Source organism: Eschscholzia californica, unplaced genomic scaffold (genome assembly GCF_041429995.1).
Source record: "Eschscholzia californica isolate CP2 unplaced genomic scaffold, dmEscCali1.0.p SCAF_1, whole genome shotgun sequence".
In the NCBI taxonomy this organism is placed as follows: Eukaryota; Viridiplantae; Streptophyta; class Magnoliopsida; order Ranunculales; family Papaveraceae; genus Eschscholzia; species Eschscholzia californica.
Window position 1 is genome coordinate 83,755,191 of NW_028238198.1, and position 16,604 is coordinate 83,771,794.

Consider the following 16,604-nt stretch of genomic DNA (forward strand, 5'->3'; position numbering starts at 1 on the left):
AAAATTCTAGAATGGATCAACCATTTAAATTGTGAAGTTTGTTGTTGCACGCTTCAAAATCAATTGATAATGAGTTGAGAAGACACACGCTCTTTCACTTGTAACGTTATTTGAATATAATACGTGTTTTTTTCGAGTGACGTGGAGTACACGAAATTATTAAACTTAAAACTTGTGGACTTCAATATGATATCATGTTAAGTTTATAGTCATCTGACTCAACGTTAATTAACAATAAATAGAGATGACCTAAACAGTATATTCTTATTTACCAGACTACTATCTTTTTTATTGTGGAACTACTTCCAGAATAGAAAGGTCAAGGGTGAAGTTGTAATTAGAGTGAGAAAGTGAAAAAACACAAGGTGTCAAGAATTACCTAGCTTTATCTTTGTTAAGGTACTTGTCTAATGAATAGAAGATGGAGACAAGTAACCAAGAGCAGAATAATAACATACAGACAAAATATGGGTGACCAAAAGGAACACGTTACACGTATTCACTTGACTACTAAGTGCCAATGCCAAGGTGGCACCTTACATGAGAAAACTTTCCACGTAATTCTGTAGTGCTTTTGGATTTTTTAGTGGACGACACACAATTTCCTTCTTGACCCCCTACTTTGTGTCAAGCTTCCTTTTTGTCTCTTTATTTTTCATAAATTCAAATTTGACACAGACCTTCAGATTCGTTCGGAACAGACTGCCGGCGAAGAGAAATTCTTTCGTCGGAGTATTTAGTGAGAGAGAAGAGAGTTTTTTTTATGTTTGAAGGTTGACGGTCGGAAAATTTTCTGGCCGACGACCTTCGTAGGAGAAGTGAGAGGTGAGGTGAAAATATCTCTTTTTTTTTTGTATTTTTATTTTAAATTAAGAAGGGTAGTTATGACATTTACTTAAAAATAGGAAACCAAATTTAAATTTAAGAAAAATAAAGGATAAAAAAAGAAACTGGTCATAGGGTCAAAGTTTTTTTTTTTTTTTTTTAGTATTGGAAGAACCATTATCAAGTTGGCTACGGATCTTGATAAGAATGCTATTTCGGAATCTTGTACACCTTCAAAAAACACGTGTGGAATAAAGTTTTAGAACGGAAGTTTTAAAGTTGTGTGATGGATATTATTATAATTTGAGGATAATTTCGAGGACGGCCCAAACCTAAACCTATTAAATCGGTATTTTGAGATACTAAAGTTATTTATATGTTTTGCATTATTTTTCAACACACATTTATTGACCAAATCCTCTTGGATATAAATTTCTTCATAAGATTTAATAGAACATTGGCATAACCTGTTATATAGTAGAGCAAATGATCTTTTCAACGAACTTATTTGAATATCAAATCACTGAATGTATATAAAACAAACAGAATTTTTACTAAGATTATCTCCAAACCTAGTAGAAAAATAGCATCAAGTACCATAGACCATCAATAGTTAGACACTCCCTCTAATGTATTGGCTAAAAGGCATATTAAGGGTTATTACATGATTCTTGAGAGTGTTATAGTACTTATTCATGAATCTTAATATATCTAATACCTTCTAATGTTTGTAGTGCCTCTTGGAGTACATGTGGAAAAAAATCTACCACATAAGCCACAATATTTTTCTTCACAGAATTATTAGATATTCTCATCTGCATTTTTATGCACAAAATAACTTTGCGACATCATTAATTTGTTTTTTTTTAATAGGGACTCAAAGAGTCATTACATTTTATATGGGTATAGACACAACATGAATATATATACATGAATTGAATAAGTATGATAATTACAATTATTGAACTCATTTTTAGCCCTTAAGGCCATATAAAAGAGGAAGAAAGGTCATTGACACTTTTACTTTATTTATACGTTTTAACACAAGTCAAAATTAAAATGATAGGTTCTACTACCACCGTGAAACGAATTCGTGACTTCCAGAATTTCAGAACGGATGCAAAACCAATTGCCAAGTAGTTGTTGGTCACCACATTAGTGGTTGAGACCTATTTATATATGAGAAGTTTCCCTCAATTTATTACATGTGTCCTCCTGGTAACAACCATAATTTAGTGAGGGCATATGAAAGAAGGTACCTCTAAAAACCCATTAATCGAGCCCAATGAAGTCGGCATGCACCTCGTTTGGTAGTCCAGTTGGTAGTGTATACACTCTGCAATATTGAAGTCCAAGCTTCGGTTCTGTGGAAGTGCCATAGCCAAATTGGGGGTGCTTATAGACATTCCTCAGAGTTTTGTGCTAATAGAGGCGCCTGTTTTCATGACTATATAGCCAAACCACTTCTACAAAACCCACAACAACTACCTCCACATTTTATCTACATTCTCTCAAACTCAATGAATTCTTTCCAATGGAGATCTAATTATTTAATCACCACCGTTGTTATCTTCCACATTCTTAAATGTTGTTATCCAAAAGTAAATATTAGAGGGTGTTTGATTTTTTAGCACTTGTAAGTGCTACCATTTACTAAGTGATAATCACTTAGTAAGTGATATCACTTGTAAGTGTTGTGACGTTTGTTTTCCATCACTTCTAAGTGCTTGATTTTTGTTTTTATATTGATTCTAAATGTCATAAAAATGAGAAATTGTCTATTTTGACCTTAAAGTATTTACAAATTAGTATTTCATACTAATTCATTGTGCTCGCGAGTTTGGATACAAGAGAATTACGTTTTATGAATACTTTGTGTTGAAAATATTAACCTCAAATAATTAAAAAGTATGAAGGAGAAAGAACTTACGTTGCATCATGGAGTTTGGGTAGTTCCGTGACTAATGAAGGAAGAGATGTAAAAAAAATTTAGGAGAAAAGCTTAGGTGAAGGATGAGTGAAGAAGGAAAAGAGTCATCGCTAAAGTCATAAAAAGATTTTTTACTTATCAATTGTTTAAGATTTTTTTTTTGAGTTATAAGCGTATTGGTAATTATTATATTTGGAGAAGGATAGAAATGTTTGTTTTAGCACTTAGAAAGTAAGTGCAAAAAAATAAGCTCCAAATTGGAGCTTACTTTTTTGCACTTACTTTGGCCCCACTTACAAGTGATATTCACTTATTAAGTGAAAAAACAAACGGCCTAAAATTGCCGGCCCACACTTATTAAGTGAAAATCACTTAATAAGTGCAAAAATCAAACACCCTCTAACTCTCTTCACCACCAAATAAATGAAGTTAAGAACGACTATGAAAAGATTTGGGGTGACGATTTCTCTGCCCCCTGAGAAGAGAGTATTATTGTTCCAATGATTTTTGAATGTGGTTGATGTGGAAGTCGGAGTTGTTGGCTCGTTTTTCTTAAACGGTGCGCTAAGAGGGAGTCACAACCTATTAAATTTACCGGAAGATGTAGTACTCACGAGTTTTCACTTCCACTGAAAATGAAACTGGGACCTCAAGATTGCTGAGTGAGTTGTTGAGTTGGTATTTGATTGTTTGAACTAGAGTCTAAGGGTTTGATTGATGTAAACATTGTTGGAAGACTTATCTGACAATAATATTCAACATTTGTAATGTTTTCTTTCTTATTCTCTAGACCTTACTCTCGTTTGAATCAAATGGATCCGAGTCGTCTGAAAGATATTCATACAAATCAAATATCACAAGTTCGATAGAAAGTTAGAAACGCAATCCGTGTGATATATTTGACCTGAAATTTTACATTAGATTTTCTAAATAAAATTGATTTAGTAGAATTATATAATGATATTTAATATACATTGACTAATAGTGAATGATCCGTGGGTTCATGAATGTCAAATTGAAATTCTCTGTCATTGGGGGAAAAATTATTGGCCATAGTACTAATAAATGGAGAGAATTAAGACCAAGTAGAGAGAGAGAGAGAAGGAGATGTGGGTACACTTGAAAAGAACTTGACATTTTGGTTGTTTTCAATGGTGGGGGGATCTTTCTTTGTTGCAGTGCCTGGAAACTTTTAGCTGTCCCCTCTTGGGCCCAAAATATGATGTGTTGGACTATTCAAGATCTGACACCAACAGTTGTTTATTAACTCACACCTACTCATCATCTCTATTCAGATATTGTTACATATTATATATACATGATGATATAATACATACATTTTCATTTAGTCGCATACGATCAAATATGATCATGCAATTATGTCAATTCAAACATCATATGGATGCACATTGATTTTATCAGTATGATTATGGTCTTATCCCAAGTTGAAGCAATTTTTGTTGACAAAACAACATAGTGACAGTTAATATTTTTTTTTATTTTCCCATTCGATGGTCCTATAAAATTATTAGAGTTCTGCATGGGGGCATAATATTTGGGATATCATAAGTAAGTTGAAATTTTTTTAGTTTTTATATAAAATTTCAATATTCTACCACTCGAGAATAAGCGATATTTACAGCCGGGACGAGAGCACTGTTTGAATAAATGCTTCTACAGCCAGTTAACCCCTCCAAATTGCATTAGCAATAGGTCGTACATGTAAAGGGTCATGTACCCATGATCTAGAATTCCTTGCCAACCTACATGAAATAGATTTCCGGAAGTCCACAGAAAAATTATGCAAGAGGATTGGACGAGTTAAGAAGCACCCCAACTCATCTCTTTCTTTTTTTTCGCGGAATAACAACCCACCTCATTGTTTTAGAGATGCGGAATGAGTCCTAAATCTATCAGTGTTTGCACCTCTGTCTGTTTCCATGAGTTATTCGGGAATTTGGGTTGTCAAATCGATATCAAGTTGTTGTTGGATAGATATGAATTTGAGTTTGCGTGTTAAAGGTCAAGGGCTCAAATCCGTAATTGAGCGTTTTATTTTCATTTTCCATGGTAAATTGAAAGGGTCTCAATTTTTAGATTCGCTTTAGACCCCAGTTTTGATAATCTTTGATAGAGTAGAATTCGACAATGCCCAATTTATCTTAAATTCCGAAGGATTTATCAAGTGCTACATTCCCTAAAAATGCTGTCCCGATTTGGGGCGAGTGATGATGTGGCGTGCCCATTTTGCATTTATATGCTGTATACATATCACGTATCATTCCAGTCATGTTATAACATCTTTCATTTTTCAGCTCTATTTGGTTTCACTTAAAATCACCTGATTTTTAGTGTTCATTGAAAATTTTATAAGTTTGGTTCAAAAAAGTTTAAGCTTATTGTAATCAAGAAAACCCATGTTTTTGTGTTTTTGTATAATTGCTTTTATAAAAAAGAGAAACCAAAATTTTAAGTGCTTATGAAAATTTTGTGTGTTTGGTTCAAAAACATAAGCTTATTGTAATCAAGAAAAACCAATGTTCTAAAAAAGCAGGAGCGTCAATTTTGTGATTTTTGTATGATTGTAACAAAAGGTTGTAGTGGCCAAAAATCGTACGAGGTCCACTTCATCTAAACGTCGCCTAGGCACAACTTACTTCGAATAAGTATCACTTGGGTCAAGCTCACTCGCTTACTAGTTGGACACTCTCCAGCATGGAATTCGACTCATTAGAAGTCCAAACGGCTCTAAGCGCTTATAATCGTCCATCTAGACGAACAATAACCCATCAAAAGTAATAATAATAATACTCCAAGCACTCCTTGGTCGCCCTCAACCGAGTCTGTAGTTGTCGATTCAACTTCAACTCCGAAGATTTCTCCACGTGTCACTTGACTAGGTCAGTCAAAGACCCCACGTCACCTCAAATATCTCGAAACCACCTCTGGCTACGAAGAGTCTAGAGTTGAGGTGGAGCAATCGCGTGATCAAGCTACTCCAGACGACAGATCGATGGCTAGAATGAGTCTCCCTTAGGGTTCGAGTCACCCTCAAGCCCAAGTATTTCGGATCTGATAGACTACCTGAGTCCATCAGTCGCCTATAAATAGAAGGGACTCAGACTCCAAAGGGCATCGAATACCAACTACAAACCTACTGAATATTATTCTCTCTCTCCCATTTATTATCTTCTAATCAGTACTTTAGACGACGATAACCTACCTTCGAATTTCAGTAGACTTGAAGGATAATCTTCTAGTGGATCACTCTAGACGACGACATTCTATCTCCAAGCTTCATCATTCTTGAAGTATTTCTAAAGTTTCTGTTACATCACACTTCTCCATTACCTTGAATCTTCGATCGAGACGACCTCTCGACCTGCTCCAGGAGACCAACCCGATAAACTATCCCGTAGAGTCGAAGCTCCGACCACTCTACGAGTCTAGCCACCCTCCGATGATACAACACGGTGACACCCTCAGCATTGCATCAATTAATATTTATCATTTATAGTTTGCTGACTTGACCGTCGGAGTGCCCATGACAAACACCATCTCGGTGTTCCCAAGACTTCACGGTTTCTACTTGTTTCTGTCCGTCTACAGGTCCAACCAGAACTTCATCCGTCTCGAGGTGTAAAGCCCGAGTTGTCGGTGGCTCACCAATCGACCTTCTATTAATTGTGTGATTTTCTACCGTCCACAAAGGTTAGGTTAACACAAATATTTAACTCTTCCACCACCATCATCGCAACTTTACAAAAAACAACACCGATACCCTTCCATCCACCATCACTACCATTACTCCACCACCATTAATCACCACCACAATTTCATTACCGCTAGCACACACCAATGTACCGCCACTCTATTACCGCCACTCCATTACCGCCTTCTCATTACCAACACAACAATAACAACTCTTAACATACTACCATCACCATCAATACTAAAACCATCATCTCCACTACATATAAAGTTCAAATTTTAATCTTTATATGTGTTTATGAAGAATTTTTTTTTGTCACAAATTTTATTTAATTTTTAGTATATGTATTAATATTATAATGATACTTATGTTATTCTAATAACCACAATACGAACATTTTTTTTTTCTATGACCGCCACATCCTATAATTTTTAAAGAATATAAAAGTAATTTTTATATAGCGTACCAAATGGCTCAAATAGATTATTAGAAAACTCTTATATTTAAGAGTTAATAGAGAAGGTCTTGTCCACCACCCTTCGGTGTAGTGGTAGCAATAGGATACCCCTCTTAAGCCCATGAGGTCTTGGGATCGAGTCTCGGTGGAAGCAATTTATCACCAAGATTTATCTCATGTAATCTAGGCACTAAATAAAGCATATGTTGTCGGGCTTTAGGCCTCTTTGATTATTGATTTAACTTAGGCAGTTACCGTGTTTATCACATATTAATGATGTATCAATGCCTTGTAACGACTGACTACGACCGTAGTCGATTTCTCAAAAAAGATAATAGAGAAGGTCTTAAAAAATACCTGTTAGGATCAACAAAAATATGAGCTAATTAATTTCTATTTGACCCTCTAGTTTTTTAGAGCTTAGTGGTTGCTCCTGTCTTTATCCTAAATTTAAGCTTGGCCTCCATTTTTAGTAGAATTTTTGGGTCTATGGTCCAAAAAACTGGCCCTAATAGGAGATTTAGTCCCCTCTAATCCCATAAAGGGTTTAAAAACCAAAATAATATTAGTAATAGATATCTAATCCTTTTGGTTCAATCTAGAGAGTAATCACAAATCCCTAGAACAATTATACTTTCATAATACCCAGTCTAACCTTTCTCAAATATCTTAACAGTTTAAAAAACAAAATCGGTTAATATATTTTCCTTTTTTATCTCAATGTTTCTCTCTCCAATCACGTTTATATTAAGCAATCGTGATCTTATCATAATAAGCAAGTTTTGTAACTGATATCGTATCATCTTTCTCTCTCTCTCCCTTCATCTGTTTCGAACGTAATTCCTCCATTAAAACAGAATCATTTGAGTTGCAGCAATCATAATCACCATTCTTAATCAGGTATAACATTCATCTGATTACAACTTTCTTTGATTTTGTTTTAGATTATGAATATGTTGATTTACAATCTTCAACTTCCATTAATGCAATGATATTGTTAAAACTTCATTAGAGCTAACCAATCTGAGGTAAACAATCTTCTATTTAATGTTTCTGTTTCATATGGATATAAATCTAGGATTTTTTTCTCTCTCTAAGGATCTATTCAATGGTAGCTGGTTTGATTAATTAACTCTTCATTACTGAATCTAACATAACTTTTTAATACAGAAAGATTCAATCCTCTAAATATAAGTAGATTAAGCTTAATGAGATTTGTTATTTTTTTGTTCAGATCCGGTTTTCAATCCTTCTGGATAATTGAATCGTGTTTTTTCCGTACGGTTCATCATAACAGAATTATAAGCTCCTGAACTTTATTGTAAAGTATCATAGTTTATTGTAAATAATGCTAATAGCAGAATCTCAATAATTTTGAGCTTGTAAACTCCATTTCATAATGTCTTAATAAATTATATATAATTTACTAGGATATTAATGAATGCTATGTATTTTGTATAACAAATTACATGTTTGCAATACAACATTATGTATACATTAATGTAAATCAGAGTTCGTTTTTTTAACAAAAAATATTCACAAAATTGTTATTCATAATGATTGTTTACCATAAATTATGAATACTTTATTATAATGTATGCATGATTTATTATACATGTGTATACTTTTATGCAAAATTTATGTGTATTTAAAATATTACAACATGTTATCACAGATGAATTCCCAGGCAGAATCAACAAATCAACTTAAGCAAATTAAATTGAAATCAGAGGGTTGGGATAAGATATTTACAGAAGTAGGACAGCTCTTCCCCGGTGGTGCCAAAGCGTTTCGATATGCTCTTAGGCAATAAAGTATTAGCACAGGACATGATTTCAAGTTCTTAAAAAATGATACAAAGCGTGTTACTGCTGTGTGTCCTGTGGAAGATTGCAAATGGAGAGTGCATGGATTGGCACCATTAAAATGCGATTCGATGTTCATTTTGAAAGATTTGGAAATGAAACATGACTGTGCTGATTTCATTAAGAAGATCAAAAAACCCAAAATCAACAGTTCTTTTGTTGGTAAACTTATTCTTGATGATGTTACGAGAAGTCCAGATCGTTCCACTAAAAGTTTGAAGAAGGATTTCTTGAAGGACTATGGCGTTCAACTTCCATATTACTACACATATGAGGGGAAGAAAGTTGCAATGAACGAAGCATTTGACCAGGAAGGAGATTCATATGCAAAACTTAAATGGTATGCTGATGCCTTTTCACGGACAAATCCAAACAGCATAGTCCAATTAGAAATCGACGATGCTAGTCGTCGATTTCAAAGAATTTTTATAGCACCACATGCTTGTATGGCTGGATTCAAATATTGTAGACCTGTTATATACGTTGATGGAACCTTCTGCAAAACTTGTTTCAACGGTTGCATTCTAGCTGCTGTTGCTAAGGATGGAACCAATGGTTAGTTCTCAATCTTTTTTCAAATTATCATATATTATGTCTTCAGTTTTTATACTTTAATGTCATTATTCATAATGTTAACATTCCTCCATAATTTAGAACATACTTTTTAGAATCAATATACATTAATTATGCTTTAGTTGTAATTGAGTAATATTTGATTACAGCAATAAGAATTTATCTAACATATTTCGTAATTCCAGGTCTGTTTCCCTTTGCTTACGCTGTTGTTGACGCAGAGAATGACATTAATTGGGAATGGTTTTTAGGTCATTTACGCAATGCTGTCGATATGGAGAAGACATATACTTTTATTTCAGACCGTCACAACGGTATCATCAACGGTGTTAAGAAAATTTTCCCAACAGCAAACCATTCTTTTTGTGTTTGGCATCTGAGGAACAACCTCAATTTAAGACTTGCTAATGGAGCTCGAAAATCTAAGTTCTTTCAATCTTTGATTTTCAAGGCAGCCAGAGCTATTCCCGAGTCTGAGTATAATAATACTCTTAACCAGATGATACAGATGGGTGGTTCCAAAGTTGCTGCATTTTTTCAATCTTTAGACCCTGCATCATGGGCAGATTCATTCTTCCCCGGCCCAAGGTTTGACCAATATAACTATACAAAATACGTTGGTGAAAATCACATATGATTCTCACTAAATCTGTCATAATTTAGATTGTGGAAATCATACTGTATTAAACATTTAGTATAATTTCAGAAACAGCATTGTTACCTTGGATAAAGTAATTGTAATGTTAACACCTTTTCCAATTTTTTAGATCATAATATAACTATATTATTTTGTTTTGTTCAAACAGGTACACAGCAATAACTTCTCGACTATCGGAGTCCTTTAATAGTCAAATCAGATATGCTCGTGTACTACCAATTACATCAATGTTGGATGCAATACGTACACATATCATGAACAAGATGAATGTAGCACGTGAATTGTCAAACAAGTGGACTACGTTCTTGTGTCCAACCATCACTGATCTTTTGAAATCTAAACATGATAGTGCAGCTACTTGGAATTATGCACAGGCTGCTCCACTCATATTTGAGGTTTATTCTGATCCATCACATTGTGTTGATCTTCTAAATCTCACTTGTACATGTAGAAGGTGGCAGGTAGATATGGTTCCTTGTGAGCACGCTATGTTGTGCATAAAAACTTTGGATGACGATCAACAAGATTGTTTCTATGATCCTATATGGACAACTGAGTCTTATGTTAAGACTTACCAGGAACATATAATGCCAATTCCAAATTATGATGAGCCTCGTTCATTTGATGAAGAATCAAAAACACTTCCACCGTTGATTCGTCGTAGACCGGGTAGGCCAAGAACAGTACGGATCGAGAGCTCAGGGAACAATCCAAGGAAATTGAGGATATGTGGTAGGTGTAAGCAACCTTCCTACCACAATCGCTCCACATGTAGGGTTAATATTTGATGTTATTTCTTCAGTTACAGCATAAACAATGTATCTCCGGTTCTTATTAATGCCAAACAATTTGAAAAATTTCATTGTTTATGATAAATGTGTTATTTTTGTTTCAAATTTATGCATCATTTACTTTAAAGTATCCCTAATTTAAGAGAAAGTTGTTAGTATTTTATATGAGTACTAGAATTTATCCCATAAATTATAGTAATTTAGTATACATGATAAATTATTCCGTAGAAATCTTTCTGAATTTGTATCAGTACTCTATATAATTTCTGCATCCGGATTATAACTAACATAAATTACTATAATTTAAATCACAATCCAAACACTTATAAAAAATAACCAGATAGAGAATCTGTCAATAGATTGATTTTGTGTTCAAATACTCCTAGATATTACATTCGACCAAAAAATTCTAGACCTTCCATAAAAAATGAAAATCTAAACAATTATAAATTCTTTCTCCACTGATCTTTCGTTTCATTCAGAAGCTCGAATGTCACTTGTGCCCTCTTTCGTTGTGCTAAATCCGTCCAATCATCACTTAGAAATTCTTTTTGTACTCCCCATTTGAAATGTTTCATGAACAACAACTCCATATGTAGCATAATAAATGGACCACAATCCGCACTGTATATCATTTATAAATTAATTAAAAAGTGGCAACCATGAAATACGTATCTATTAATCAATATGTATAATAGTAATATGTAAAATAATCTAACAAGGTTGTTACTTACTTCTCTCCTTGTTGATGATCACACGGCGTTTTTAGCTCCTTACATTTCTTTTTATATTCAGGGCTAACATATTGTATTTCATGAAGCACATCAAGTATTTCCTGCGCATACTTCTTAGCATTTTCTTCGCAAACTTTACGCAATTTGATGTCAAAGTACAACGAGTTGTAGTGTGTCCAAGTTTGATCATAATAATCAAAAACAAGCAACGTCCAATGGATACCCCTACTTACATCTGTAATCATTGCATGACACATGGGTGCAACTAAATACGACAGCAGCCCTCTATCAACCTCATTTAACATCCGATCTTTGAATAGTGCGTTTATGTTTGCTTTGGTTGCCTTGCATTTTATCATTGTCTGTACAATAACCATTCAAAATTTGCATACAAAGTTTGAATTTTATCATATAAATATTAAATAAAACATTTAACAATAAGATAATTTTCATGTAAATCCTACATAATTTACAGACTATAATCTAAAAGTTAGTGTCTGAACACATCTTTAAACATAAATATGTAACAATATATGTACTGTAATAGTGAGGAGTGTTGCTTGTTTGGTAAATTATCTATACTTTATCATAAATTATGCATTTCCTAATATAACCAATCAAGCAATTTCATGTAAACTATCTATACTTTATAAATATAAATGCATACGATATTATAAATTATCTGAACACTTACCCATAACTCTGCTCCAAGAATGAATACTTGTCCAGCTCCAACCATTACTTCAGAAAATAAATGTTTTGCCCACCAATTTATGATCTGAGCATCTGTCTCGCAATTCATCATTAGTAGGTTCAACTGTCTCCCTCTAATCTCACTCATGATTTGATTTGTCCATACAAGTGTTCTGCATTAGTGTTATTGTTAGTCAAAATAGAAATATTACTAAAACCCATATATATAATATTTGATAAAGCTCACAAAATGTCAATTACAAACACAGTACTAATGCTTCAACAACATAAACATTGTTCACAAAATATAACATATTTAATATATATTAAACCAATTACGTGTTTTTTCCTTCTTTGCTAAACTCTTCCAACAACCCCTTTTCATCATCTTTAACTTGTTTCCATACTTTGCTCTTCTTCCAGTTGCACAGTGGCTCATTATCATCTGATGCTGCTTTCTTCCCCTTAATATCTTCTCCAGTTTTGACATTCACGACCTCCTTTTTCGACATTGTAGCATGCTTCTTAGTAACCTTACCTTCAATTAATTTTGGATCTGCCTTTTCAGTATGCTTTCTTGTCCTGGGGGCTTCCTTCACTCTTTTGATAAGAGAATTTTGCTTAGGTGTTTTAACAGCATCATCTTGTTTAGATCCTACACCTTTTGATGCTTTTGACTTTGTCCTTGGCTTCTTTACTGTCTTTGGTGAAGGCTCTACAAAATCATCATCTTCATCTATTTGTACATCTTTTCCTTTGTAAGATTTTGCAATTTCTGCCACACCAGCAAAGTCACTTGGCTCATTATCATCAATACCCAGGTCAAATGTTGGTGTGCAACTATAAACTCTTTCTTCCACCGCCTGATACTTGACTATTGCTGTGCATGGTACATTTTCATCAAATGCTGTTCAATAAAAAAAAAATTAAGTTAAATAATGCATATTTTTTGTGTTGTAGTGAAACAAATCATATTGTTGTTTAAAGAATCTATAATTTAAGATATATATATATAAACAGATGTTGCAATTATGCATACTGTATGCATTGTAATACCCTAATTTCTTATAGAAGCAAAAGTTAGAATGTCTCACCAAAGTTATTTCCACCATCATTGTCTTTCTCACTATCATGTTGATTAACACCATCATCAACAACATTTTGCTCGACATCTCTATCTTCTTCTTTTTAACTACATTCATACCCACCTTCCATTCCATCTTCTTTTCCTACATCTTTATCTCCCATATTACTTTCAATACCAAAATTACTTTCATCATGTTCATCATTACCTTGATCTTCAAATTCCTCCACATTAACTTTTTCCTTCATTTTAAGTTGACCCTTCAACTCAGCTATTTCTTTTTTCAACATCTCTATTTCAACATCTTTACACTTCATTCCACTCTTTAGAGATTCTATCATCTCTAGCATATCAATTTTCTGATCATAGGTTAACTCAATATCAACCTTTTCAGTAAATTTGAGCAAACCATGCTCTTCTTCACTATCTTCTTCTTCAACACTAATAATTACCTGCATTTTAGCATAATTTTTTCAAAAATTATAATAAATAACATATATTTCATGATTTATTCAGAATCAGGTAGTATCATTTATCAATGTTTATTATAAATTATGTATACTTTATGATAAATATGAAATAATGTTATAGAAATTATACCTGATCTTCTTCAAGTCCGGCAATATCGATCTCCATTCCATTACTAAAATCATCAACTGACCACCTCAAGAACCTTGGATATTTTGTTGCATTCAAAGTATTCTTAGGATAAAGTGATGTGTGCATGCATACCCAGAACTATAAAAGAAAAATTAAAAATTCCACATCACAAAACGATTATAAACATAATTATATATAAAGTATGTTATCTTTTGTAGAAATTCTAACATATATCATGTAAAGTATGCATACTTACAGGTAAAAGTAACAGACAACCAGATGCTTTGGTTGGTTCTTCAGCATGTTTGTCAATGGTTTCCATCATGTAAGAGTGTATGGCTCTTGGCCATGACACCCTATTGATAGCCCTTCTCGACATTATGTTCTTATAAATGCTTGGAAGAACAGTGAAACCAGCCAAAGTTGCAAATAGGAAGTTGGCTGCTAACAACATGATTAAAAGACTCACAAATTCGATTGCTGGTTCCTGGTTTCTAATGCATCTCTGTAGTGCCATTGCAACATAAGCACTTGAAATCCCCTTGTTTTTGTTACTTGACTTTCTTATAGGTTCTTCAAAATATTTCATAAAAAAGGAACACTTGAAGGGATCTTGTTCATGAAACTTTGGGAAAGCATCGTATTCTGCACCCTCCATTGGCATACCAAGCAATAGGGATACATCTTCTGGTTTAAACTCTAACTCAACCCCACCAATAACGAATTTCTTGGTCGATTTTTTGTATCGACATAGAATATCTAGAATTGCATTTATTGGACGAGTATTATAGTTTTCCCTAAGGATGAAACCCTCTGCCATGGAATCAAAAAGCTTTGAGAAAGGTGTATTTCCAATCTCTTCCTTCATCTCTTCCGTCATGTACTGACGGTGGCTTGTAATCAGTTCGATTGGTTTACTCAAGCTGTATCTGAAAGGATTGACAGTCTTACCCTCTGGTATTATCTTCTTTTCACCCACTATGTCAACAGTACGGCAATTGTTCTCTTTTTCCTTCCCTTTCTTTGTAGTTGAACTTGCTCCAACCTTTTACATAAATTTGAAATATTTATATGTAAAATTAACAATCTTTCATGTAAATTATCTATACTTTACTATAAACTAACATAATGGATTGAAAGTATTAAAACTTTCTCATAAATCATACCTCTTTGACAGAAAGTGTTTTATTTTTCGTCTTTTTAACAGCTTCAACTTCTAAATTGGATGAGATTTCTTTGTTTTTGGATTTCTTTGAAGGAACTACTTCTTCCTCTGCTGCTTTCCTTTTTAATGGACTTCTTCTGAGAGGTGTAGAATCCTTGTTAGCTTTAGGTGTCACTTTTGTCTTCGGTGCCATTGAATTATCCTGCAACCGAAATTAAAATGTTCTCATTATTATAGAACCCTAGAAGATCAATTTACAGTAAATTTCATGAAATTTATACATGATGAAAATCAAGATTAGTAACATCATGAAAGCAAACAACTTAAAATCATACCAAAAACCCTCAAAAAATCACCAAAATCGGGCAAAACACATAACTAACCCTAGCCCCCAAAAATCAAAGAATCAAAAATTTAATGGCAGATATGAAAACGACTCTTCTTTATGACATAACAGTATGTGTAATTTATAACACTCATCACAAATTTTAAGTTGTATTACTAAGCTTACAACTTCAAAAATACGATCAGAACGTAAAAAAACCCTAACAATCGAACCAAAAATCTTACCATAACGATGCAACTATCTTCTTTATGATGAAAATCTAACATGCAAAACCGGATTTATAATGGTTTTCACCTGACAGTAACGATGGTTCAAAAAACAAACGACCGAACTAAACGACGAGGGATTTCATCAATACCTTTTCACCTGAACCGGAAATCTCAACCGAAATGTTTAAAGATTATGAAGGTTGATGAAACAGCAAGATTCGTAGCTTTCGATGATGGCGATTCCGTGATCGATTTAGGGTTTTTCACCGTTTCGTTTTTTTGGGTAAAAACCCTGATTTACCTAAAAAGTAAAAAGAAGAGAGAGAAAGTTGTGATTTACCAGAAAGGTAAAAAGAAGAGAGAGAAAGTTGGGTAGGTATAAATCGAAATTTCCTATTTAAAACCCATAAATTACGGATTCTTTCCGTTAAAAAATCTCCTCGCGCAGGCAACAATTTATTTTCTGTCTTTATTGGTTAGGGGACACAAACGTAAATCCTATAGAATTTATAAGGTTTTTTGGTCCATAGAGTAAAAGGACTAAATATCCATGTTTCAACAAGATTGGACCCTAAACCTTTTTTGATTATTTTTTTGGTCTATATCCCAACGGCCCCTTTTTAGTATTCGATTCTGAATCAGTTGGGGTTATCATATTCTTTCTGACATACCCTTATGATTTTAGCTCTCTTCTATGTCATTGTCTCTTTTTCTCTATCTCATTTTCACTATGACTTACCCTTATTATTTTAGCTCTGACTTCTATGTCATTGTCTCTTTTTCTCTCTCTCATTTTCAATTTATTTTTCTTCGAAAAAGAAAATGCAGATTCTGCGAATGCAAGTCCCCATCACCTAAGTTTGAGCAAAGAAGTATTTCGTTTTATGATTAAAGGGTAAACAAGATATATAGATATCCAAAATTGAGTCAGATTAATTGGGTGAAATAATTTTAAAAACGGC